We start from the raw sequence: 26663 nt of genomic DNA on the forward strand, positions 1-26663 counted from the left end.
CCAGTACCGATGCGGAACCAGACGATTTTCTGCAACGTATTTTGGAAACTTTCAACAAAGGAGAAACAAATACACTCGACAGAATACTCGCGAATCACCAGATCGAGTGTTCATTGATATGTTTTATCCTGTTCCTGCATTGATTTCGCTGCTCAGCAGTATCCTTCCTTTTCTGTTTGTGACGTTTCCTCTCTTAAAGGCTAAACCTAATCTAATTCCTGATTTTTATCCCCTATTGAAAGCTTCTCGCGACAGCAGCCGGACAAGTCTCACGGCGAGGGTTAGAATCGACACGCCCGGCCGCTGCTGGAGTCATGCAGCACTAAACGGATTCAAATGCGAACAGCGCACCCACTGTTTTTTCCAACACTCTTGTTGACAGTCACTGGAGAGGCTTCTGTGCCTGCACGCGGAATCGCAATAAGGAAAGCGCTGAATACGTCAGGTGATGAACGTTGCGACCTTTGTGGCATCTCGGCTCACGAGACGCTATATGACCTGGCCATCAGACGGGTGGTTTACCATGCGCTCTTACGAGCTTTTAGGCAAAATACTTGAGTTTTCCCGGCGCTTCTTTAAAGGCGGTCGGTGTAGATAGATGGGATAGAGCATGACTTCAGGCGACTGAGAAAAGTGTACTGCGAAGTAAGAAATCCAGTGGGACTGTCATAAGTGTAATATAGCTGGTGGCGAAAGCATATATTTGCTCCACACGCACGCCAAGAGTTAGCACGTGTGGGAACCGAGCAGAATGTCGTTACTGCATCTAGACTGGCCGATTGCGACCACAAAATATAATTCCTCTAAAGTGCCCTTTTCAATTATTTTTAAACTGCATGACAAGAAGAACCTGACTAAAAACTTTTGGACAATATTGGCCAATTGCTCCCAGAGGCTTTATGTCTCAGCCATGCTAACGCAGAGCGCTTTGGGCGAAAAAATTTTAAGTAGTGATTGAAGTGCTCGGTTCTATTTTACTGCAGAAAAATCGCGGGTTGTCTTCTGGGTAATTCCTTTACCACAGCCCAGAAATGCGCATAATGCTTGATTCCAGCTTTTCAATCTGAAAAAAATGCAGAAACCAGCCACACTTTTACAAGCCATTATTTACTAAACTTTGCGCCTCGAAACTTTTAAACGTGCATTAGAATTACTTTGATATTTAACTTTCGTGATCAGCCACGCACCCACAAAAGGTCCGCTTCAGGCTAAAAAAAATGGTCGCTTCCGAGCTGAGAAAAGAATTGCGAAGTGAGCCTTGGCAAAGGAGACACCAGCCGACACATTTTTCGGGAAGCAATAATGGTTTTCTATACAAATACATTCTTACAATGGAGCAAACTCTGTCCGGTTTGACGTGCCATCACGTCGAAAAGCTTTAGTTGAAGTACTGCGATCGAACCTAGTCGCGCGTCCATTCGACGGAGACGAAGGGACAGAGCTGCAGCTGCAACGCTAAAACAGAAAAAAAAGTTGCCAGGAACGCAGGAAATTCAAAACGATTGCGCAGGCAGCCAATAATCAAACCTTGGCTGTTGAACTGCCTGTAGGCTGTAGCGGGTCATGGAGCAAAACAGTGCCGGTTTCTGCCTGGTTACAGTGCTTATCTTGCTGATTTGGGTGACAGTTATCTTGCATACACCCATGAAAGCATAATATGAAAAGGGCGCTGGGATTTACTCTTAATTGCATTATTGTCATTCATGTTTTCAGGCACCCGGAGAAATGCACGCGTACCCAAAGCTCCTTCACTCAGCCGAGCAAGCTGCGGCATCATCCAGCATCTTAGTTTCTTTTGAGTGCTTACAGCTCACTGCGATGGATTTGGTAGATGGGTTTGTTTTGCTTTTGGTAGTGTTCTGGGCATTTAATGTCAATTACACCTCAAAAGCAAAACGGACTTGTCTGCTGCTTGAAACAATAATGGGGCTTGATCCCAGCGAGCGCCTCCCGAGAGTGTTTCGGGGAGCCACAGCAATCACAGCAATTACTAAGAAATAAAAGTTGTCAGTGTTGTACATTTGTGGCACTATTTGTTAAAGCATTGTAATTCTCAACGCAGACTGAGCACCATACTAATGTGCAAACTGTAGTGTAGCCATAAAGTAGTTGTATGAGCAAAAATTATTCTGCTCAACGATCATAATCCATTTTGCTCATTACTCTTTTGTAGATGTAGAGCAGGTGGATCCTGCAAAACATACGACCAACTTACTCTGAAGAATATGTGAATTAAGAAAATTTGGTTGGATGCACTGAAAACACGTGAAACTCCTTTCGAAGGAGTAAAATAACATCTGGGCTGATACTCCTTGAAGGAGTATAGTCACTCTAACAAACGGAGTCCTGGAACTCTACCTGAAGGAGTGGTAGGATGCTGCTTCAATGTGGTAGCTCTACTTCCTCGTAGGAGGGCCTGTAGTCTATTGCAGGAGTAGTACAGCACTTCATGAGTAGGTGTTGAATCACTCTTTGTATAGAGAGAGTTATTTAATTCTGGAAATAGGAGTGGAATATGGGACAAGGGAATACTCCTCCAAAGTGTGTTCTGGGCCCTCCTCTGCACTCCTTTAATTATAAGTGTGCAGAAACACGCCCATAAACGCTTTCCGCGTCCCTATCGCACTGAAGGTCTGGCGCCAACGCCCACGAATGGCTGAGCACGACACGTTCGACCCGCCTGACGACCTTAATCGTCGCGAATCTTGATTCGGTAAACAAACTGGACGTCGTTTATGCGACGAATTGGCTCTGCGTGGCCCCTGAGACTCGGCCAAATTGGATGCGCGGGCAGGAGGCAGGCTAGCGGCGGTACCCCCACCAGACCTGCAGTGTCTGTGATTGGCCGTTTGCTTTCTCCTCTGGTCTTGCTTCGTCACATTGACGTCGCCGCCAAATGAAACGGATCTTTACAGAATAACAGAATACGACCCTGGAAATTTCAATGCGCGAGAGTGCTTGTATGGGGGGAAGATGCAGAACTGATCACAAAGGAGGGCACAAAAGCAAACTGACAAGGAAAATAGCACAGAAATGAAACTTGTACTCCCTGCATGGATAGCGGCTACTCAGAAGATGTTTCAGTATATAATAGGGAAAAAAACTGAGGTAAATGTCTGTTTAGCCTTCCATCAGTTATTAGAAACTTATTAGAACTTGACCAGTTATTACCAGTTATTAGAACTTGACCAGTTATTAGAAAAAGAAGACAAAGGCATATTTTCCCCCCAGCTTTTCCACAGAAAGGTGCAAAGCTACTGAGCTATCGAACGGTACTTGCCTTCGTAGTAGGTTTTAAGGCGAAAGCGTTTAATGTCTCATACTGTCGTGGCCAAGGAATGTTAGCAAATGTTTCCGCGTTTCGGCGTCACTACCTCAACAGAAAGTGTGTCGAGGCTGGGTATCGAACCAGGGCCTTTGGCATTTCAAGTGGAGAAGCTACCACTCCGCCACGAAGGCCCAGGGTTTGGGCATGAATAAAGGCGCATCTAGTGAATGCATTGGTTTCAAAAATAAAATAAATAAAATAAAATAAATGAAAAAGTGAAATAAAAACAATAAAAAAACAAAAATTCAGAATAAGAAAATAAAAAATGTGAAAAATAAAAAAAACACCAGAAACGCTCTCGCCTTGCAGCACTTTAGAGAGTCAAAGAGCTCCATGAATTTTTTTCTTTTTGTAGTTGAGTTTTATTCTATCAAAAGAATTGTGGTCTCAGAAAAAAAAATTGCAAACTTGAATATTTGCTGCAAAGCAATGATTCTAGTGCAGGAAAAAAAGCCAAAGTGAGGAATAAAATATCCCAAAACCGGGATGACCTATGTTGCTTAAAAAACGGGTCCTAAATATACCGAAGAATAATTGGAAAGTGTAGGCCCAACCTAAGCCTGTAAACGCAGGTGGAGGAATATAGTACGGAACCCTAAACAAGGGGCTTATTAGCCCAAGTGTAGAACTGCGGCTTTATACTGCATTGATTATCATTAAGGTGAGCTTTACTCCCGTGAATTGTCAGGTGGCCGAGATATGTAGAAAAAGGCAAATAAGCTTGCTACCTCAGCCATCCGATGCGCAGCGGTGCGTCTAGAGCGCCGGGCAGCACATATGTAATGATTTAAACAGAAAACCTCCTTCACGATACGACAGCGCCATCTGTGCTGACAAGAACCGCGCTCAAGGATGGAAAATCCCCGGGGCTGTTCTCGCAGACATGGCGACAGCGTGCTGCGCAGTCATAGTCACGGACAGTACACGTGTGCATCGCTCTGTGGAAGAGATCGGTTTCTATCATCCGGTCTGTCACCAGAAGCTTTCCTTTGTGCGTCTTGAGCGCACGTTCGCCGCCGACCGTCCTGGTAGAAAACCGAGCCACCCTTACAAAAATTGCTTTTGTGATTCTTTAGAAAGTCTTTCAAATTTACTCATTAAAATGTAATGAGTTTCTTTTAGATCTGTATGGAATTTTTGTCCAGAGTTTCAATAACTAATTGGCCACCGCATTGTTATAGGAACACGGCTAACGTCCTTTAAAAGAAAAACTGTAATGAGTTGCTTTAGAAACTCCTTGAGGAGTCTCTTTAGAAACCCTTTTGAGCGCACTCATTTCATTGTAATGTGCTGCTTTTGAATCTGTATAGAATTTGGCTACAGTGTTTCAATAACTAATTGGCCACCGCATTGCTATAGAAATGTGGCTAATGTCCTTTAAAAGAAAAACTGTAATGAGTTGCTTTAGAAACTCCTTGAGGAGTCTCTTTAGAAACCCTTTTGAGTGTACTCATTTCATTGTAATGTGCTGCTTTTGAATTTGTATAGAATTTGGGTACAGTGTTTCAATAACTAATTGGCCACCGCATTGTTATAGGAACACGGCTAACATCCTTTAAAAGAAATACTGTAACAACTTTCTTTTGAAACTAGTTATATGAATTTTACGTAAATCCATTGGAATGCATTTATTTCATTGCAATGTGATGCTTTTGACACTGTATAAGATCTGAGTAATGAGTTCCAATAACTAATTGGCCCCCACATTCCTATAGAAGCCCAGCATGTACAATGTAACATATATGATGTAACCACTGATTGCTGTAAGCATGCAAGAAATCATACAGAGCAACAGCACACGACATACAATCAACTAACTTTATTTCACTTAGCAACTTTTACAGCAGCTTATAGAATTGAACGTTTGCAGCTCCTGGCGAGCCTTAGTAATTAGCAGCATTTATGATGAAACTGATAAGAGACATGGCACACGAACAGTACGAGCACATTTTATTTTGAGACAATCAAGTAATTTTAGATTCATTTTCTGCGTTACATGTGCAACGAAGATCACACCTCAAAGAGAGTATGTTTTCACGAAAAAACAGTGGAGTAGCGACTCAAACAAATACTGCCTAGCCTTCTGCCTTCAACAGCTCTGAGTATATGCCTGCCTTAATTTTATTCACTTATGCCCTACATAAGGTACACAATGCTAGTCGGAGCCACAGCAAAAGGCTAGCTGCATGTTCATTCCGTCAGAATTAAAAGTTAGAAAGCACTGTATACCTGAAAGGATATCATTTACAGCTGTCCCAAGGATTGCGTGCACAGCAGAGTGAACATGATGAAGGAGTCACAATTGTTTTGAAGAGGACACGTGAGATCTACTTTCCAGAATTAAACTGCCTCTTGTTAAAACAGTACACGCACCTAATTTTGGTGGCATGCTTTCTTCTCCACAGTAATGTGGAAGACACTACTACGCATGGATCACCGGGTGGTATTCAGCTGCAAACTATAAATAATTTATACTTGAATTTTTCTCTCATGCTGTTACGGTTTCAACATCCGAACAACGAATGTAACGTTAACGTGCCCTTATAGGTCGCATGAGGCATGAAAAAACAGCAAATTGCTGCTTCTTCATTTGTTGTCATTCCGGCTGTTGAGGCTGCTTGGCTTTAGCATTGTAGCAAATTAAAAGGACAAAGCAGTGATTATACCAGTTTCTTCATGTCTCCTAGACCTGTAAGCACACTTTGATGTCACAGTGATCGTTCGGCTGTTGAAACCGAAACAGCATGAGAAAGAAATTGAACTGTAAATTATTTAGTGGGCATACTAGAATACCACATAATAATCCATGCCTTACGAATCATTACAAAGCAGAAAACATGCACCCAAAAGTTAGGTGTCTGTACTCCTTTGAGCAGGAATAAATTCTTAATTCAAGCAAGACGCAAAGTACAAGAATGACAAAACAAAGTACATTATTCATTTCTACTCTACATGACTAAACATCGTCCCATGAGGATGCAAATTTCAAGGAGTACTTTATGTCTGATACTGAGCAATAATGAACCAGATAGCCATCCTGCATATTACCGTTTGCTACAAGGACGCGCCTTTGTTGGCATTTTAATTCAGACTGGTTTGCACTACTCGCTATTAACCACAAAAAAGCTGTACATCAAATCTCTGACTGTGCCAACAAAAGAACTGGTTTCTTTCATTACATATATGTAACTTGTGTTTTCCTACATTGCTTCACATGTACAAATTGATCCAACCATAGGAAATACAGGGCGGCCAGAATAGGATGCTTGACATTTGGCTGCTCAATAATCCTTGTCAGGTGACAACATAAGCTGTGAATGTCATCTGTTACAGCCCCCTTTCTTCACTCAACTGCTGTTGTCCACAGGCAACTAATACTATACCTATGCAGATGCTTTCCTGAGCTGAGTTTAAGTGTTGCCTGGATTCACAATGGTCAGCTTGCCCAACAATCTAAGAGACCATCATAAGCAGGCTGCCAAATTCACTGCTAAAGAAAGCTATGATATGCTGCAGTAATCAAGTGAACTGAACAAAAAGAAAAATGAGAAGAAAAGCTATATTCGGTTTAGAGGAGAAACAAAACAAATATTTCGAAAACCAATCTATTTCATTCCTTTGTAGTAAATAGTAAGGAGGATAAATGTGCTGGGATATTAACAACCAACTCAAAGCACACATTTAAAATATGCAAATGCTTGATACAAGATCTGACTTCCTAACTATGCTGTTATAGACATATTTAGTTTAGAATTCATATCTTTTAATTGAGTGCATTATTCTGAAAATAAAAATTGGTCAAAAGGAGGCACTGTTGGTTCATATCGGCACTTCCATCTATTCTTTGGATGTGATCTTCATTGTGCATATCCCACAGTACAATAATTCAATTGCATAGATACCAGCATTTCCATTCATAAACTGTGCTGATCACTTGCAGTAAGCCAATGACGTGACATGGCCGGTAGATTATTAGGTGCATCATTCTTGTCTGCGCAGAGACGAGGAGGTGTCAGGTAGGCACCACCCATGCTTGCCAGTCTGAAGTACCCAGATGTCTGCGTATAGGCCAAAGAAAAAAAATCAGTCAGTGAGACCTAGCACACAACTGCTTTCACACTAATGCAAACAAAAGCATCAATCAGATCAGAATCTACAGGCAGTAGTACTCTAGTGATCTACCTTTGAAGAGTACTAACAGCACAATACAGAAAGTATATGATTTCAAAATAAATGGCATGTACACTTTGAAAAGAACTATAAACACCACCCAGCTGTGACTGATACTGCTGCCAGACTAGAACATTTCATAAGAATGAATAACTATTACATTAGCCTGTAACAGTATTCATCTAATACAGAATATTTATTGGCACTATAATGCAGTGACAATCACAATCACTTTTTTTAGAGAACTAATTCACCTGTCTGCTGTGTTTTACAAGTGATTGATTAATTGCAGTAAGTAAATTAGGTGCAGTGAAAACTGAGAACAGCTGTCACTCAACCTCAGTAGCTCACAGGCAGCACAAAGCGTCTACATCTGAGTCTCTGGGAATGGCTACTCAAACACAGTAATTGCACTCACTAAACATCTGACAAGATGGTGATGCCGACGACCCCCTCGTTAAGCAAAGGGATGGATTCTGATCCTGCTGCATTTAGAAAACTTTTCACTTCCCTGCTCCACTAATGCTGGATTGACACTGCTGAAGTAGTTGTAGAAAGATATTAAGTGCGTTAACAACGTCACATAACTATTTTAAACTGCTAGCCAGTATAATCCATTGCATCCATATAAATGACTCCATTCAGTTACATAAATTAAAAACTCACGATATCTCTAGCACTCTGGTAGCGAGATCAATAAAGCTATATTCCAGTTGCTGCAGAAAAGCAGTGAGATTACAGCCAGGCAAATGAATCAGCACCAATACCACAGACATAACAAAACACAATATAAAATAATAAGCTTTTTACGGCATGACACTACAGTGCAAGTGGGAACATCTCGGCCAAATCCAAGTCTCAGTACTTCTCTCTTTGATAAACTCTGTAGAAACCGCATGCGTCACCATAAATTCCTTCGAAATAAAATTATTTCAAAGCATAGTCGAAAACATCATGCGCAGTTTGCGATGGTACAGCCGTAAGTGTGCAATTCATTTTTGCACCAGTACGAAGTATGCTTGAAATGCCAAAAAAAACAAAAACAAAGCCAGTGCCCACAAACACTCTCGATGAGCGAATAACGCCGGAAAGAGATTACCAAAAGTTATTTTCGCGGCGAAACTCATCGGCAACATTCCTCTTGCATTTGACGTGCGCAACTCTAGTCGGTTGTAGCTACATCGTCATTCCACTTCTAGGCACTGAACGGCCTGAGTACTGTGAGCATTTGTAACGTGGACTCGGCAGACCATGTTTTGTTCAGCTTGGAATTATACCCTTTACACACGCACACATACAAGCACGAAAAAACTAAACGCCGGGAACTACTGCCACTGAGAAGCATACGTCGTTCCAACACAGTGCTTTCCGCTCGTTGGTCCCAATCATCGCAATAATGAGCACAACGATATCATGAGAGTAAAAACATGCAACTGTACTCCATGTCACAACTTCGTCGCTGCGGAGAGGAAGTTATAGGCGCGAAGCGACGGTTTCCGTGGCTGTGTGACAGGTTCGCGGTCACGTGCAAACAGCGCACTTGCGGAAACCGTTGCATCGAACTCAAACTTCTACTGCACTCCGAAGAAGTTGTCAGACAACACCCAGTAGCATTTACAGCACTTCACGCACCCCAGTACAACATTTTGGCAGATAATTTCAAGAACTGTACTCACATTCGTAAGCAATCACACAAGGTCGTTCGTTCTTCCACGTTGATGCCGGCATTGTCACGGCGTGGTGCAGGGCGCAATACGACGTCCAATATCTTGAGAAGAACTTCAGGTGCTTCAGAAGGTCTTTCGAAGCGCGCAGGTCACGCACCAGTTTTGTAGCACATTCGAAAACCACAGCACGAAAACACCACACAAGGCGCAACAACAACAAAAAAAAACTACGCCCGAAACGCCACCCGGCCGGCCGGCAACAAAAAGAACATGGCGCCGCTGCTGACGACTTTGGGATTGGACTGGATTGGCTTCGGTGTGACTTTTTTTTATTTTTTTGGCGCTGCTCGTGGGCGGAGTTTCGGTTTCTGTTTTCTTGGGAGAGCCGGTAACTCTGTGGTGCGAAATTCATTCTGTGTGGCAGGACTCATAACTAGAAGTGCTGGCATTTCTACCAACGTGGTTCTAGACGTATCTCCCTCCCTTGAGAAGGCAACGCCTGGTTCAGCGTCCTTGAGTCGAGGATCGACTATCAGACTGCGCGGTAGGCGTCCGCATGAAGCGCGCGCACATCTGCTCGGACTAGAAAAGCCAGCATTACACCTAACATAGAGTTAATACGCACCTAACGACTAAATACTCAAGGTGGGGCCATGCCAGCATGGTAAAGGAATTTTCGTCACACAGTGAAGTTGAATTGTAGGCCTGATAGCTGGTCTGTTGCAAAATGTGGGAAGCGCTTAAAACAAACAATATTTATTAATTTATGTCTACAGATACTAGCGAAGATAAAAAAAGCACGTTAGGAACATAATCTTAATAATGGGCCTGTTTACTGTAGCGGCTGCCCGTCTCAACTACAGGTTTACTCTTTTGCAAAACTCACGAAGTCAGCCTCTCTTTACAGCGGAAGGGGTCTTTACCATTGAGGTCATTTTTTTAAGAGGGGGGGTGGTGGCAGAAATCGGGTGCAGCGCTGGAGAAATATATTGTCCGAAAAATGTCGCGCGCCTCTTGTGCACGCTTCTGCCTTGTGTTGTTGCGGCGATAAAGGAATTAGGCGCAACTCTGTCAAGCCGTCAAATGAACCGTCACCACGCTGCAGTCGCGACGGAACGGTGAAACGCAGCTTTGCCAGGCCTCAGTGCTGCACCCAACTCCCGACCCTCGCGAGCCGCAACGCCATGGTAAAAATGTTTTTGCGATGCTGGAAAGGTGACTTACGAAGTTTTGGAAAGGTTCTGCTAATACTGCACCGAATTACTGTCGCACAGTGCGTCGTGTGCTTGGCCGGCAAACATTGCTCGTGGTAGAGCACGTGCGCAGCTTTTATGCTATAGACAGGACGCTACGGGAAGAAGGCCCATTTTTTCGCCAAAGAAAAAAATAGGAAACAACTGGTGCAGACACCAATCAACAAGAACTCGAAAAAAGGCGAATGCAATGACAACGATGTACAAGGCTACTCCTATTCATGCTCATTAGTCAGTAGTGAGAGCTGATCATATTTTGTCTTTCAATGAGGAAAAAAATATTCGTTACAGGTATTTGTACGCTTTGTTGATCCAGTTTCTGGAGATTTCAAGTGATCGTAACGGCGGTGAGGTTGTTTTTTTACTCAAGAAAGCAAACGAATACATTGCCGCTGTGTTCTGCCAAATTTTTCTTGAGATCGGTCGTCGATTCAGAGGTGCCTTTCGAAAATTTAATGGTATATGCTTGCGTTGAATTATTTCTAGCTTGCTGATGTGCAGTTTGATTTAAAGTTTCACCGCCTTTTAGAGCGAATTGATATAGTGAAAACTGCGAACAATATCTATAAAATTTGGCTTAAGAAGTCTTACGGAGAGAATGCAACAGATTCTGTTTTGACTGCTAAAGGAACAAATTCATTTAGCGAAGGCACGAAACAAGCTCTAAAAATTTGACTCATTTTGAAGCGATACCGAGCCATTTCTATAGAAGTTATTTTGACTGCCAACGAAGCGAGTTCATATAGCGAAGGCACAAAACAAGCTCTGTAAAATTCGACTCATTATAAAGTCTTACGGAGGAAATTCTATTGAATTTGTTTTGAACGCGAACGGTGCGACTTCATATAGTGAAGGCACGAAAGAAGTTTTATAAAATTTGGCTCATTATGATTTCTTACTGAGGAAATTCTATTGAATTTGTTTTGACTGTGAACGGAGCGAGTTCATATAGCGAAGGCACAAAACACGATCTATAAAATTCGACTCATTATAAAGTCTTACGGAGGAAATTCTATTGAATTTGTTTTGACTGCGAACGGAGCGAGTTCATATAGTGAAGGCACGAAAGAAATTCTATAAAATTTGACTCATTATGAACTGTTATAGAACCAATTCTAAAGAATCTCTGTTGACTGCGTACAGAGCAAAATTTTATAGTTAGGTCTCGTTAAAGAGTAAATAGACTACTTAATGAGCTGACTCGATAGACAGCGAGTTTCTATAGAGATCCTTTAGAATCATTAGGCTCTCCATACATGTTCAAAAGAAACTCGACATCCATTTTTGTAAGGGCAGGCGCTGCGTGCAGTTCGTCATCCGGTCCCACGCTGGCCGACTCACGCCACCGGTGATGCTCTGGGCTCCCATTGGCTGCCGAGCTGCCTCGACGTGTTGCTGCCCCAGCCGGGGAAACAATGGAAGGGTCGCAGACAAGCGCAAATAAAGAACCGGTGACGTTGACACTGAAATCAAACCCGTGCTACTTTTCGATGATCAGCTTGAATATTTTACACCTACCGATCTATCAATTATTTTTTTCAACTCTGCATTATGCAGAATCGGCACGGTCTTCGCGGAGCTAAGTCTTTTCGAGCGGTTAGTGTTGGGGCGTGTCGGTTGACTTTTATGTAACTAATATCGCACTATGAACGACAAGTTATAAAAGAAATGCACATAGTTCACGCCAGCAGCAAGTTTTTTTGGACACTAAAGAGAACTTGGTTTATGGCATTGGTTATGTCGTGGTACCGCCCTGCGTGGTCCAAGCAGTAAGGCAGAACGTGTTCTACGTTGTGTATGAACTGTACGCAGACCCGAGTACCTTGGAAAATGCCATGACAGGCTGCGTCGCGAGACCCGCTGCCTGCTCGGCGCAGGGATGCCCGCTCTGCTCGCTGAGCTGCCAGCCATGGTGCCGCTATTAGTATAGTACGTCTTCGAGCGCCACTGATGCTGAGGAGAGCAGCACTCAACTACTGAAAATCCCCAGAAGGACAATTCTCGCGCCTATGCATAGCAACAGCGCATACTGGCGCAGACTCATTGGCAGTGTGCGAGGCGATTGCTTCCTGAGAGCGATCGCATTCTGCCATCCGGTCTATCACCAGATGCTTTACGTCTCGTGTCATGCGCACAGGCATTCGTCGCCGACCGCGTTGGAAAAAACCGAGTTACTCGAGCAGCGCAGGCCCCCATCCGGTCTGACGGTTGTCGACTCATGCCACCTTTTTTCCACTGCGCTCCCATTGGCTGCCGCACACTGTCCACGTGTTGCTGCCCGACCGAAGCTCCAATCAGAGGCTCCCGACTCGAAGGGAATGAAGTGTAGAGGTAGCGAGAAGATATTGTAGAGTCTCCGGTAGTCGTAGCGCGGTAGGCGTATACCGGAAAACCTCCTCACCTGGCCACTGCGCATGCGCAGCAGGCATCTGGATGTTATGCTATACGTCTACGCGAGTATGTTGCCGCTGCATACGCGTATGCTAGAACTCTCCGCTGGCAGAATAGTGCTTATTGGTACGCAAACACGTTGAGTAAAAAAAAAGATTCGATAAGCGAGTCTGTTTCAACCCCGCAAACACTGAGCTTCATCTGTGCTAAATCGAGATTAAATTTTTAACCCGGTTCCTGCCCGGCCAGTAACTGTGTAATTGAATTACGAGCTGTGGCGATTTAATATTAAGGCATTGAAAACACGCAGAAGTAGACTTCTGCCGAGGGTGGGGTCTTACCGAAGCCGGTGCGGAGTGAGTGAGTAGCGCAACCCGAAAATTTACGACAGGGGAGCCTAGAGCAGAACTTGAACGACTTGTTAGCTGCATTATTTACAGTTAGTCTGCAGGGCGAATGTGCAGGGCGAATCGAATCTGCAGGGCGAATCGAATCTGCAGGGCGTAGCCCAACAACGCATTGTAACCGCTTTGGCCTGACTCGAAAGTAATAAGCCTGACGGCTTCCATCGTACTAGAGCGGGACGCCACGGAACTTACCCTTGGGCCGAGCGCAGCACACTAACGCCTGTTGATTTTTTGGAGGCCTTCAGTAGGAGCATGGGCACAGCAAGTATGCGATCAGACGGAAAAGAAAACAACTGACCCTTTAATCGGGCTGATGGGTCAATGAAATGCGTGCGGACATGCTATTTAGCAGGTCTGCCTTGTCCCGGAACCGTTGAAAGGTGACGTGGATGAAGGGCTTGGCTGGGGCGTTGGGAGAGGGAGAACACAGAAGTGTTCGATTTGAATTTTTACTGTCTTTCGCAGTGAGCATGGATGAACTACTTGGAGATGCGATCTTAGGCACCTGTAAAATTTTGAAGTGTTTAACGGTAGCTTGGGGCCCTTCGATGTCATGGATAGGATTGGCTTCAGACTGGCAGTAGCTCGCGCCGGTTGATACCGTCGACACCGACGAGAGCTGCGACGTACTCGCATAAGTTATAACGGAGAGCCTCAATGCTAAATCAAGAGCATGCCGTACCCCTATAGCGTGCGATTTTGTTCTGGCTAAGGCAGATAACGCTGTCTGGTGCAAGGGTGTCACGAGACGCTCACCGTCGCACTCCCCCTGTCATCGTCCTGCGTGCGACACAGTCGGCGGTGATCCGAGTCCGAGTCGGCGGTGACGCGTCATCGTCCGCTAAGGGCCATACGGACGTCCACCACAAAAAAGTAAAGAAAATAAAGGAGCGTGAAAAATAGGAACTGCACAGTGTTTCTTTGAAAACTGAGCTGTAGAGTTTTTTCCGCAAGTAACAATGTTTTTTTTTTGTGCAAATACATTCTAAAGATAGAGCAAGCTCTGTTCGGTTAGACCTGCAATCACGTCGAAAAGCTTCCGTTCACGTTCTGCGGTCGTCGAGGGAGAGCGTCGCAGCAACGACGGTCAAACAGAAAGACAAAATTTGCCATTGTGGCAGGGAATTAAAAACGATTGCGTAGACAGCATATATACGCAAACTCTGGCTGTTGAACCGCCTGTAGGCTCTAGTGGGTCATGGAGCCAATCATTCCCGTTTGCTACCTGGCTGCAGTGTTTACCATGCGGATTTGGGGTCGCAAAAATTGTGTATACAACTATGAAAGCATGTTTTTGGGGAATTCTTTGCAATATTCAGCAAAATAATCTTTTAGTAGCGCGTCTCATTCTTTCCCGCATTTGGGTCCAATTACAACATTTCGAATTTTCTAATATAGAGTTTTACTCTGTTCTGCTTCAGCTATTCTTTCCTTATTTACTGAGCGCTATGCCAGGGTAGTAGTGAATGATTGTTGTCGGCGTTTGCGAATGACAAAAAAGAAAAGGATGATGTGTAAATTTGTACCGCGTTTTGCCCCACCACAACCTTAATGTGGGGCAGGAATGCGCTCTTTGAAGTGCATTTAATCTCGGGCCTGGTTGCGGTGTTCAGCCGAACATGGGCTGAGTGAGGGGCACTGAATGCAACTTCCCGTAAAAGCGTGCATTTCCCGAAAAGAAAAGCACTTGCGGAAGCGAGGTTCGAATGGCCAGATGGCGAAATCCTTCAGAGGCCTCGAACTATTTCAGAATGTTTCTTCGCAGCACGAAACGCTTTCTCTGCGTGATAAGAATTGTAGCATTAACGTCACCATGCTTCCTTGACAGCCCTCGCAGTAAGCCAATCAGCGCCAAAATTTGGTTAACTATCCTCGAAAACTATGGCCACCACAAAGCCTTGTGAGGATCAAAATGGTTCAAGAACAGTGCACTTCTACCTGTCAATAGAGCGTAAGTTTGATCAAGGCTAGCGGCCCAACCGGGAACAGATGACCGATGATCAATTAGTTTTAAGCTACCTGGAGATTGTCTGTAGAGCAGTGACCGCTTTTGGTAACGCCTGTCGCTGAGGGCCAATAACACGCTCTTTCAACTCAGCGGGCACTGTTTTGCTCTGTGCACGCACAGGGACACCGGGGCGCGGTGTCCTGTATTGCAGTTTCTTTGGCTAACGTCGGGATGGCACGGAACACATGTGAGAACTTGATGGGGAAGAAGGTTGTGATTGAGATTCCGACACCACCTTTAGTAACAAAATTTCTTATGATTAGGCAAATGTATCTGTATTAAATTCGCAGAAGACTGTGAGTGCAGCACGCCGACAGTTGCTAAATAGAGACTTCCGCCGGTCGACAGCAACTTTTTCAGCTCGAACGTGGAAAGACACAACGCAGCTCTGGTCGGGACGAGGGCAGAGAAGTTGACGGACGCAACGTTGCCTGATAACTTATTACCCTGATGATGATGTTAACCAAATAGAATACCTCAAGGATGAAGGCAGCAGCGTTGGGACTTTCTCAAATGCGATAGCACCACTTCAATAGCAATTCTGAAGAAGCCGACATGTCTCTGAAGCCTCGACCTTTCACTTTTGACCTTTCAGTTGAAATGACCTTGGCTGAATTTGACTGCCGGTGAACATGAGTGTGGGTGTGCTTGGGCAGAAGACAGGCGTGAACTAGTGTCAAAATGGAATTGGCCCACCTCCAAAAATGGGGTTGCCCGCCCCTGAAATATGGGCGGCTCATTCCAGAAAATTTCAAAATTAAGTTCACAGAATTTCGAAACCCAGCTGAGACATTACATAAATGGGGTTGCGCACACATGAAATTGGGGTGACCCACGTTCGGAACCGAGCTGAGACACCCTAAAACGGGATTGGTTCACCCCTGAAATTTGGGCGGCCCACTGGAAATCTGAAAATTGAGTTTACCTACGTTCGGAACCGAGCTGAAACATCCACAAAATGGGTTTTGTCCACCCCTGAAATTTGGGTGGCCCCCAGAAATTAGAAAATTTGGTTAATTCACGTTCGGAACCGAGCTGAGACACCCCCAAGATGGGCTTGGCCCACGCCTGAAATTTGGGTGCCACCCCGGGAATTTTAAAATTGAGTTAATTCACGTTCGGAACCGAGCTGAGACACCTCAAAGATATGCTTGGATTGACCCTGAAATTTGGGTGGCCCCCCAGAACTTTGAAAATTTAGTTAATTCACGTTCGGAACCGAGCTGAGACACCCCCAGGTTATGCTTCGCCTGCCCCTGAAATTTGGGTGGAACCCCAGAACTTTGAAAATTGAGTTATTCACGTTCGGAACCGAGCTGAGACACCTCAAATATATGCTTGGCCTGCCCCTGAAATTTGGGTGGCCCCCCAGAACTTTGAAAATTGAGTTGCTCCACGTTCGGAAGCGAGCTGAGACACCCCAAAGATGGGTTTGGCCTGCCCCTGAAATTTGGGTGGGCCCCCCGAAATTTGAAAATTGAGCTGATCCACGTTCGGAAGCGAGCTGAGACACCCCAAAGATGGGCTTGGCCTGCCCCTGAAATTTGGGTGGCCCCCCAGAACTTTGAAATTGAGTTGATCCACGTTCGGAAGCGAGCTGAGACACCCCAAAGATGGGCTTGGCCTGCCCCTGAAATTTGGGTGGGCCCCCAGAACTTTGAAAGTTGAGTTGATCCACGTTCGGAAGCGAGCTGAGACACCCCAAAGATGGGCTTGGCCTGCCCCTGAAATTTGGGTGGGCCCCCAGAAATTTGGAAATTGAGTTGATCCACGATCGGAAGCGAGCTGAGACACCCCAAAGATGGGCTTGGCCTGCCCCTGAAATTTGGGTGGCCCCCCAGAACTTTGAAAATTGAGTTGATCCACGTTCGGAACCGAGCTGAGACACCCCAAAGATGTGCTTGGCCTGCCCCTGAAATTTGGGTGGGCCCCCAGAATTTAGAAAATTGAGTTGATCCACGTTCGGAAGCGAGCTGAGACACCCCAAAGATGGGCTTGGCCGGCCCATGAAATTTGGGTGGGCCCCCAGAACTTTGAAAATTGAGTTGATCCACGTTCGGAAGCGAGCTGAGACACCCCAAAGATGGGCTTGGCCTGCCCCTGAAATTTGGGTGGGCCCCCAAAAATTTGAAAACTGAGTTGATCCATGTTCGGAAGCGAGGTGAGACACCCCAAAGATGGGCTTGGCCTGCCCCTGAAATTTGGGTGGGCCCCCAGAACTTTGAAAATTGAGTTTATCCACGTTCGGAAGCGAGCTGAGACACCCCAAAGATGGGCTTGGCCTGCCCCTGAAATTTAGGTGGGCCCCCAAAAATTTGAAAATTGAGTTGATCCACGTTCGGAAGCGAGCTGAAACACCCCAAAGATGGGGTTGGCCTGCCCCTGAAATTTGGGTGGGCCCCCAAAAATTTGAAAATTGAGTTGATCCACGTTCGGAAGTGAGCTGAGACACCCCAAAGATGGGCTTGGCCTGCCCCTGAAATTTGGGTGGGCCCCCAGAACTTTGAAAATTGAGTTGATCCACGTTCAGAAGCGAGCTGAGACACCCCAAAGATGGGCTTGGCCTGAACCTGAAATTTGGGTGGGCCCCCAGAACTTTGAAAATTGGGTTGATCCACGTTCGGAAGCGAGCTGAGACACCCCAAAGATGGGCTTGGCCGGCCCCTGAAATTTGGGTGGGCCCCCAGAAATTTGAAAACTGAATTGATCCACGTTCGGAAGCGAGCTGAGACACCCCAAAGATGGGCTTGGCCTGTGCCTGAAATTTGGGTGGGCCCCCAGAAATTTGAAAATTGAGTTGATCCACATTTGGAAGCGAGCTGAGACACCCCAAAGATGGGCTTGGCCTGCTCCTGAAATTTGGGTGGGCCCCCAGAAATTTGAAAATTGAGTTGATCCACACTTGGAAGCGAGCTGAGGCACCCCAAAGATGTGCTTGGCCTGCCCCTGAAATTTGGGTGGCCCCCCAGAACTTTTAAAATTGAGTTGATCCAAGGTCGGAACCTTGCTTAGACACCCTAAAGATGGGCTTGGCCTGCGCCTGAAATTTGGGTGGGCCCCAAGAACTTTGAAAATTGAGTTGATCCCCGTTCGGAAGCGAGCTGAGACACCCCAAAGATGAGCTTGGCCTGCCCCTGAAATTTCGGTGGGCCCCCAGAAATTTGAAAATTGAGTTGATCCACGTTCGGAAGCGAGCTGAGACACCCCAAAGATGTGCTTGGCCTGCCCCTGAAATTTGGGTGGGCCCCCAGAATTTTGAAAATTGAGTTTATCCACGTTCGGAAGCGAGCTGAGACACCCCAAAGATGGGCTTGGCCTGCCCCTGAAATTTGGGTGGGCAACCAAAAATTTGAAAATTGAGTTGATCCACGTTGGGAAGCGAGCTGAGACACCCCAAAGATGGGCTTGGCCTGCCCGTGTATTTTGGGTGGGCCCCCAGAAATTTGAAAATTCAGTTGATCCACGTTCGGAAGCGAGCTGAGACACCCCAAAGATGGGCTTGCCCTGCCCCTGAAATTTGGGTGGGCCCCCAGAAATTTGAAAATTGAGTTGATCTACATTTGGAAGCGAGCTGAGACACCCCAAAGATGGGCTTGGCCTGCCCCTGAAATTTGGGTGGCCCCCCAGAACTTTGAAAATTGAGTTGATCCACGTTCGGAACCGAGGTGACACACCCCAAAGATGGGCTTGGCCTGTGCCTGAAATTTGGGTGGGCCCCAAGAACTTTGAAAATTGAGTTGATCCACGTTCGGAAGCGAGCTGAGACACCCCAAAGATGGGCTTGCCCTGCCCCTGAAATTTGGGTGGGCCCCCAAAACTTTGAAAACTGAGTTGATCCACGTTCGGAGGCGAGCTGAGACACCCCAAAGATGGGCTTGGCCTGCCCTTGAAATTTGGGTGGGCCCGCAGAAATTTGAAAATTGAGTTGATCCACGTTCGGAAGCGAGCTAAGACACCCCAAAGATGGGCTTGGCCTGCCCCTGAAATTTGGGTGGGCCCCAGAACTTTGAAAATTGAGTTGATCCACGTTCGGAAGCGAGCTGAGACACCCCAAAGATGGGCTTGGCCTGCCCCTGAAATTTGGGTGGGCCCCCAGAAATTTGAAAATTGAGTTGATCCACGTTCGGAACCGAGCTGAGAAACCCCAAAGATGGGCTTGGCCTGCCCCTGAAATTTGGGTGGGCCTCCAGAACTTTGAAAACTGAGTTGATCCACGTTCGGAAGCGAGCTGAGACACCCCAAAGATGGGCTTGGCGTGCCCCAGAAATTTGGGTGGGCCTCCAGAACTTTGAAAACTGAGTTGATCCACGTTCGGAACCGAGCTGAGACATCCCAAAGATGGGCTTGGCCTGCGCCTGAAATTTGGGTGGGCCCCCAGAAATTTGAAAATTGAATTGATCCACGTTCGGAACCGAGCTGAGACTCCCCAAGGATGGGCTTGGCCTGCCCCTGAAATTTATGTGGGCCCCCAGAAATTTGAAAATTGAGTTGATCCACGTTCGGAAGCGAGCTGAGTAATCCCTAAAATGTGCTTGGCCTGCGTCTGGAATTTGGGTGGCCCCCCGGAAATGCGAAAATTGGGTTTACCCACGTTTGGTGTACCCACGATATAAAATAACTCAAAATGCCATTTTCAGTTACATTTGATAAGTTACTGGAAAAACAAGACAAAAGGCATATTATTGTCCCCGGCTTTTTCTATAGAAAGGTGCAAACCTACTGAACTATAGAACGGTGACATGTCTACGAAGTAGGTTTTTTTTGCTCATGAATTTTGTACCATGAGAAGAGGAAAAAAAATATTGCCGCGTATCATTGTAGCATCCGTTAGTTCGCGCAAAGCCACAGAAAAGGGGTGTTATCATTTTTGTTCGTGACGCGAGAAGCGACCGGTCCAATCTCAATTGTTCACAGCCATGAACAGTTGCATCTGCGTGTTTACAGATTATTCTAGATGATCTCGACCTGTTATCTTGAAGTTTCCTTGCCGGCTTTAAATTGAACGATGCCGCTAGCAGCGGGCATTCGTCGTTCGACGATTGACGAGCACGCTTGTTGCTTACGCCGCCACCGAGTGATTCAGTTCTTTTGCGGGCGCAAGTCAGCCCAAATAAAGAGCTTCGTTTGCAAGTCTTTCTGGTGTCTTCCTGACCGCTGGACTGCCGTCACTACAACGTGACATCTGGTGGAGGTGCTGGGTAGCCTTCCATGTACCGGACACCCCCTGCAAGCCGTGACGCCAGCCCTCTGAGTCATTTACCGCAGGACCTTAGTCCAGTCCACCGCGCACGCTGACGTCTGCAAGGCGACGCACCTGAGTTCGGGATTCTGCCGGACCCTACCTGGAAGCGAAAGCCAGTAGCAACGTCCACCATGAGCTTGCCCGAGACGACGACTCCAATCATTTTTCACCAGCCCCAGGTGCCACCAACTTTCGACGCTTCGCCTGGCGCCGACCCCGAAGAATGGCTCTTCGGCCTCTTCGGCTTCCAGCGTACAAGAGCAGGACGACACGAAATTTACCCTTGGGCCGAGCGCAGCGCACAAACGCATGTCTGGTGTTTGGAGGCGCAGAGTAAGAGAGCTGGCATAGCGAGTATGTGACCGGACGCCAAACTAAATAATTCACCCTTTAGTCAGGATGATGGACTAATGAAATGCGTGCGGACCTGCCATTTAGCAGGTCTTCCTTCTCCCGGAACTGCTGAAAGATGACGGGCTTGACTGGGGCGTTTAGAGAGTGAGAGAGAGCGCGTGAGAGTTCAGTTTGAATTTTTGTCTTTGGCAACGCGCATCCCTGAACTATTTGTAGATGCGGTCGTGGCAAGCCCTTAACATTTGGAACCTTTAAAGGTAGCTTGGGGCCTCTGGATGTCATGGACAGGATTGGCTTCAGAATGGCAACAACTCGCGCCGTTATGATACCGTCTACACCGATGAGAGGTGCGACGTGCTCGGATAAATTATAATGGAGAGCCTCCCTGCTACAGCACGATCATGCCATGCCTTTGGCGGGCGATTTTGCTCTGTTTGGGGAAGATTACGACGTCACATGCGACTGTGTCACGAGTCGCTCGCCGTCGCACTCCCCCTGTCGTCGTGCGTGCGCATTAGCGGCCGACATTGGCGACATATCCGAGTCGGCGGCAAGGCCTCGTCGTCCTCCCTCCCACCAGGCCACGCTGCCCGGGTCACCGTCGCGGCCTATCTTTCGTTCCCAGGAAAGTCTGAACATTGCGCGGAGATTACCGACGCACCAGGCGGATCCCAACCAGAGGGACGCTCAGCGCACAAATCGGCCGACAAGGCGCCGACATCATGTATCCGATGTCCTAAAGGAAAGCGCTGTGGGGGAAATTTTTTCACGAAAATGATCATATCGATGAGCGAACCTTCTTCGGGTGACTTGCTATTTTAAATCCTCGGCCAAGGTTAGACGCTTATACGCATAGAACCCTCTCACCACACTCTCATCGCACTGTTGCGACGTGTGTGCTCGTCGGTTATCCCCGCCGCATGCCTGACTGTGACTACTTCAGCTAGTTATTCTTTCGTGAGATTTTGTGCAACCGGACGAACAAAATGCCATTAACGACCTACTTCGGCACCGTTCACATCATACTGCGTCAAGTATTCGTAGGCGCATTATTGAATGAGATATCAACATCCGCTAAGGCTCAATCATTCTTTCTGCGGACGAGAACATCGGCCCTGAAGTGAGAACCACTGTTTGCAGTCACAGACTATCCGTCCTTGACCCGGCGGCCTGGTCTGAGGTCATGCGACTTCTGTGTGAAATTGGTTGATGGGGTAGATGAAAGCCCCCGCAGCCTTACTATGTGTCTTGTCTCTTTCTTAGTCTGTGTGTGTTTGCGCTGTTGAAGCACCATTATGAATCTTTACTACCATTGTGAAGTTTACTACTAACAGCTGGTACCGTGATTCGAACCGATGCCCTTCGAGTCAATCACCTGTTATGGCGAGTTACGGAGAGGTCAGTGCTGTGTTATAACGCAAGCAGTGCCTCCCCTCTTGTCTCGCAATCGGTTTAAGCTCAGTGGGTCCCACGCGACCTTTTCGGTCCACATACGGAGAAAGATTTAGCGGCTCGGCATTCAGCGAGTCCTGAACCTGAATGAGGCTGCTATTGCTTCTCATAAGAAAGTAACACCCCCAGATCATACACGCGCACTTGTTCCTCCATAACGAACATGGCAGCAGCCAAATTGCAGTAACACAGTTGCATTACTTATATAATTTTCCCTCTGAATTGTGGTTTTACGTATCCTGCCCATTAATTAAATAATGCAATGAATCAGTGTGGAAAAGCAAATTCCACCAAAAGGTGTTATTACTTTTTAAATTGATTTTATTAAAATGTACCTTTGAATCAATCAATCAAATGAATCTTTCGACTATCACCCAACTACTGGAACTAACACATGATTTATTCCAGAGCATTGATAACCAATAGGCGTTTGATAGAGTAAACCATAAAAAAACTAATTAGGAAACTAAGATCAACTTTAGGTAACGGCTCTATTATCAATTGGATCGAGGACTACTTAAGTAACCGATCTCAGTATGTTCTAGTTAACAATGAAATTTCTTCTACTGCGCTCGTTATTTCGGGAGAACCCCAAGTGTGCGTGCTTGCTCCACTTTCATTCCTTATCTTCATTAACGATCTGCCCTCTAACATACAAGTTAAAATTAAACTTTTTGCCGATGACTGCATCCTTTACAACGAAATTAACTCTGTAAAAGACCACGATGATTTGAACGGAACCCTTCATGATGTGGTAATATCGTGTCACAATTGGCGAATGGAAATGAACATTAAAAAAACAGCCTTCTTATCTGTAACCCGTAAAAAACAAGGATCCGAATATGTGTACAGCATCAACAACATACCGCTCACCCGAGTTCACGAACATGAATACCTTGGATTAATCATTTCACATGATATAAGATGGGAATCACATATTAACACTATAGTATCATCGGCTTTAAAACGATTGTTCTTTAGAAGACGGCTTCGAGAAGCGCCACCGGAGACCAAACTGTTAGCATTTAACACATTTATGCGATCAGTTCTCGAATACGGAAGCACAATTTGGTTTCCCTATACACAACAGCTCATTAACAAACTAGAAGGAGTGCAGCGAAAGGCAGTTAGATTTATCTTTAACAAATACAGGACCAGTGATTCACCATCCAAACTACTAAAACAAGCATGTATTCTTACTTGAGAGAAACGCGCGAAACTAGCACGACTAAAGTTTTTGTTCCAATTAGTACAAAACACATTAAACATAGATGCTTCGTTATATATATCTGTAGATGAATCCAGACCATCCCGGCATAAACACCCATTAACCCTTAGAGAGTACGCATTCTGAACCGAATGTTTCAGATATTCATTCTTCCCGCTTGCCATAAAAGAATGGAATAGTTTGAACCCCTCTATCACTACTAATGCATCTTAGCAGAAATTTGTAACACTGGTAGAAGAACAGTTGCGCGACAATTAAAACATGATTAGACAAGTACAACATACCACTCGTATCACTGCATATAGCCGCATCTGTATGAACACATTACTTACAATGTATAAAGTTGCACCCTTTTCTGTGAACAATGCTCTCTCGTTTTGTGTTTTATTTTCTGTTATCTGTATTTTTTCCCATACTCATGTAATTATTTGTAACCAACAGTGTTTTTAATGTATTTCATTTCATTTGTATTCGATTTTTACCTTTTTACTATGTGCCCATCCTGTAAAAATCCCAATGGGATTGACAGCATCTGAAATAAATACCAACGGCTCTTTATGTGGCAAAAGTATGCTATCTTTTTGCTATCTGCTTAAGTTGTATCAAACTATAATAGTTCGTTTTGCAAGGAATGCATAGTAATTCATAAATAAAAAAACTAGCAGCAGCGCACGAGCCACGTCATAAAAAGGTGTAGAGGCATCACGGAGTCAAATCAAACCTGGATGAAGCCGATGGCCGGAATTTAAACAGAGTGCAAGGAGTATGCTTCTGATATTTGTTGAATTTAATTTGATCAAAGTGAATTCAATGTACCGCAGATCGTTGAAGGCTAGAAGACGTTACAGATATGAGTGTAGTTACAAATGAAAAAACGCAATTTCAGAAATATATAATGCGAAAAGGACGGTAGAATTGTGTACTATGCAATCATCCGAGAAGATGCAACTACTTTTTTAAACATGTTTCGGCCGATTATTTCGCAAAGTGACCACGGCATTATATTTGCTTATTAGTGATCTTTGGACTGAATAAATAAAAGAAGACAGGAGAGTGGCAGTCAGAGACGGCTATGATTAGTACACGAAGGCACATGCGCCGCTTTAGAAAGCAGTTTCTTCAAAGGTTAGTAGCGATGGTTTCTAGTACATGTCAGTTGTAAGCTCCAGGATTTCTTGTGAAAAAAAAAATGTTACGTTTCCATGTTTCATTCTGCAACGCTCCAGGATAACCGGGAGTAGTCACGGAAAGGAAATTATTGCGAAATAAGTATATTTAAAAATAGAATTTTCTGTTTATTAGATTTTCTCTACTTCTTCACTTCTCCATTTATGCTTCCTCGTCTTAAGTTTTCTCCACTACATAATGCCTTATGGATCGTGTAGATTGAGAAGTTATAATTATATCGAATATTTTCTTCTTGAATGAGCCAAATTGCGAAAAGCGAAACAAAGTCCAGCTATGCTGGAATGGAAAGCACATCCATAGTACTTTTCTGTAACAACCATTGGAACGAAATGGGCCCGGAAGAAATAACGTGTGGGCAAATCCTACGTCAAATAAAACATGAGCCATATCCTGCTGATGTTTGGATCAAAAGGAGCAAAATTCACTCGTCAGAGCCTTTTTCGTTAGCTTTCGCCTAAAAGGTTAGACTGTTTCGAGCGTGGTTTCATTTATTCGGTCTTCAGCGCTACTTTCTGATCGACTGCAAAGGACATGAAGACATTGGCGGAAGATCTGAACCCTGCAGACGACGATAACGACGGGGTAACGATTAGCCTCGTCGCCGAAGAAGAAAGGATGCCTCTCTGCTACACGGAACGCTAAAGCATTTAGTTGTACCACGTAGTACTGGCTTTCTGAATACACTACTAGCGAAATGGCAGAGAGAGACAGGAAACGAAGGGAGCAGCGGTTGCCTTTTGTCGTTTTGTGTTCTGTTTAACTCTACCACCTCGCTTACTAATCATGAATTTAGGATTCTGCCGTGAATATTTTTTTGATCTCATATTTCATCACATGTTTATTTCTTCGCTGCCGAAGTGTGAAGAGAAGAAAAGAAAGCTGTCATGTGAGAGCTTTTCACAGCTAGCCTGCTTTTCTCGTTCACTTACTTTTGTTGGTGGAGCCCTTTAGTGCACGCAATGAATTGTTATGACTTGCTATTTTGCTGAATTCGCAGGATATTCATTTTAAGCATGTTTTTTATAAACAGAGCTGGAATTTTTCAGTAGAAATAAGGTATTCTGAACAAAACTGGGTTAAATCGAGCGAGACACAGAAAAGATCCAAATCCAAAGTTTTCATGCCGATATCGACCAAATTGTTGCATAATTTTCTCTCAGTGACGGCGGAAAGTTATTTGAACATGCAAAGGATATCATATAACAGCTGGGATAGAGCTACGGTTTGTACGGATAAGAAACTTTCGCGTTTTTCTCAGTTCCTGTTTGGGCGGGTTTGACTCGCTTAAAAAAAAGCGCGTCAAATATTAGGAGAAAAAGAGGAGGTTGCAAATGCTGACGAGCAAATGGATGTGACAAGGCGTATACAACAGATGTCTGGGGGGGGGGGGGGGGGGGGGGGGGGGCGTTGATTTCTAAATTGCGGAACTCATTTCAGACGGCAATAGCCTGTGTATATGTGCTCGGTGGAAAGGAATGCTGTACTAACACCCGGATCGACGCGGAACCAGGCGAATTCAAAGTATTCTGGAAACTTGCAAAAAAGAAGAGACAAATACACTCGACAGAATAGTGGCGAGGCACCAGGCCGAGAGTTTAGCGATATGTTTTATCCTGTTTCTGCATTGATTTCGTTGTTCAGCAGTATCTTTCCTTTTCTGTCAGCGACATTTCCTCTCTTAACTGCTAAGCCTAACCTATTTCCTGATTATTATCCTCTACTGGAAGCTTTTCGCGACAGCAGCGAGAGAAGTCTCACGGCGAGGGTGAGAGTCGACGAGTACGTCCGCTGCTGGAGTCATGCTGAACTAAACGGATTCAAATCCGAACAGCGCACTCACTTTTTTTTCCAAAACTCTTGTTAACAGCCAATTTAGAGGCTTCTGTGCCGACACGCGGAATCGCAATAAGGAAAGCGCTGAATACGCCAGGAAAAAGAAAGCGTTGAATACGTCGAATGATAAACGTTGCGACCT

General features: G+C 45.3%; 1 protein-coding gene and 1 long non-coding RNA gene across 2 annotated transcripts in view; both read right to left on the reverse strand.

The window, feature by feature from the left end:
* LOC149354268 (uncharacterized) overlaps window positions 1-26663 on the reverse strand; it is a 214207-nt gene that overhangs the window by 18427 nt on the left and 169117 nt on the right. The gene's annotated exons all lie outside the window — the stretch shown is intronic.
* Window positions 5133-9434, reverse strand: LOC149354269 (uncharacterized). Its single transcript, XR_016291261.1, has 2 exons — window positions 9175-9434; window positions 5133-7386 (listed from the first exon to the last, which is right to left on the reverse strand). It is a non-coding gene; the product is annotated as an uncharacterized LOC149354269 (long non-coding RNA).

The sequence above is a fragment of the Amblyomma mixtum genome, chromosome 3 (genome assembly GCF_055824585.1).
Source record: "Amblyomma mixtum isolate Tamu chromosome 3, ASM5582458v1, whole genome shotgun sequence".
Classification (NCBI taxonomy): Eukaryota; Metazoa; Arthropoda; class Arachnida; order Ixodida; family Ixodidae; genus Amblyomma; species Amblyomma mixtum.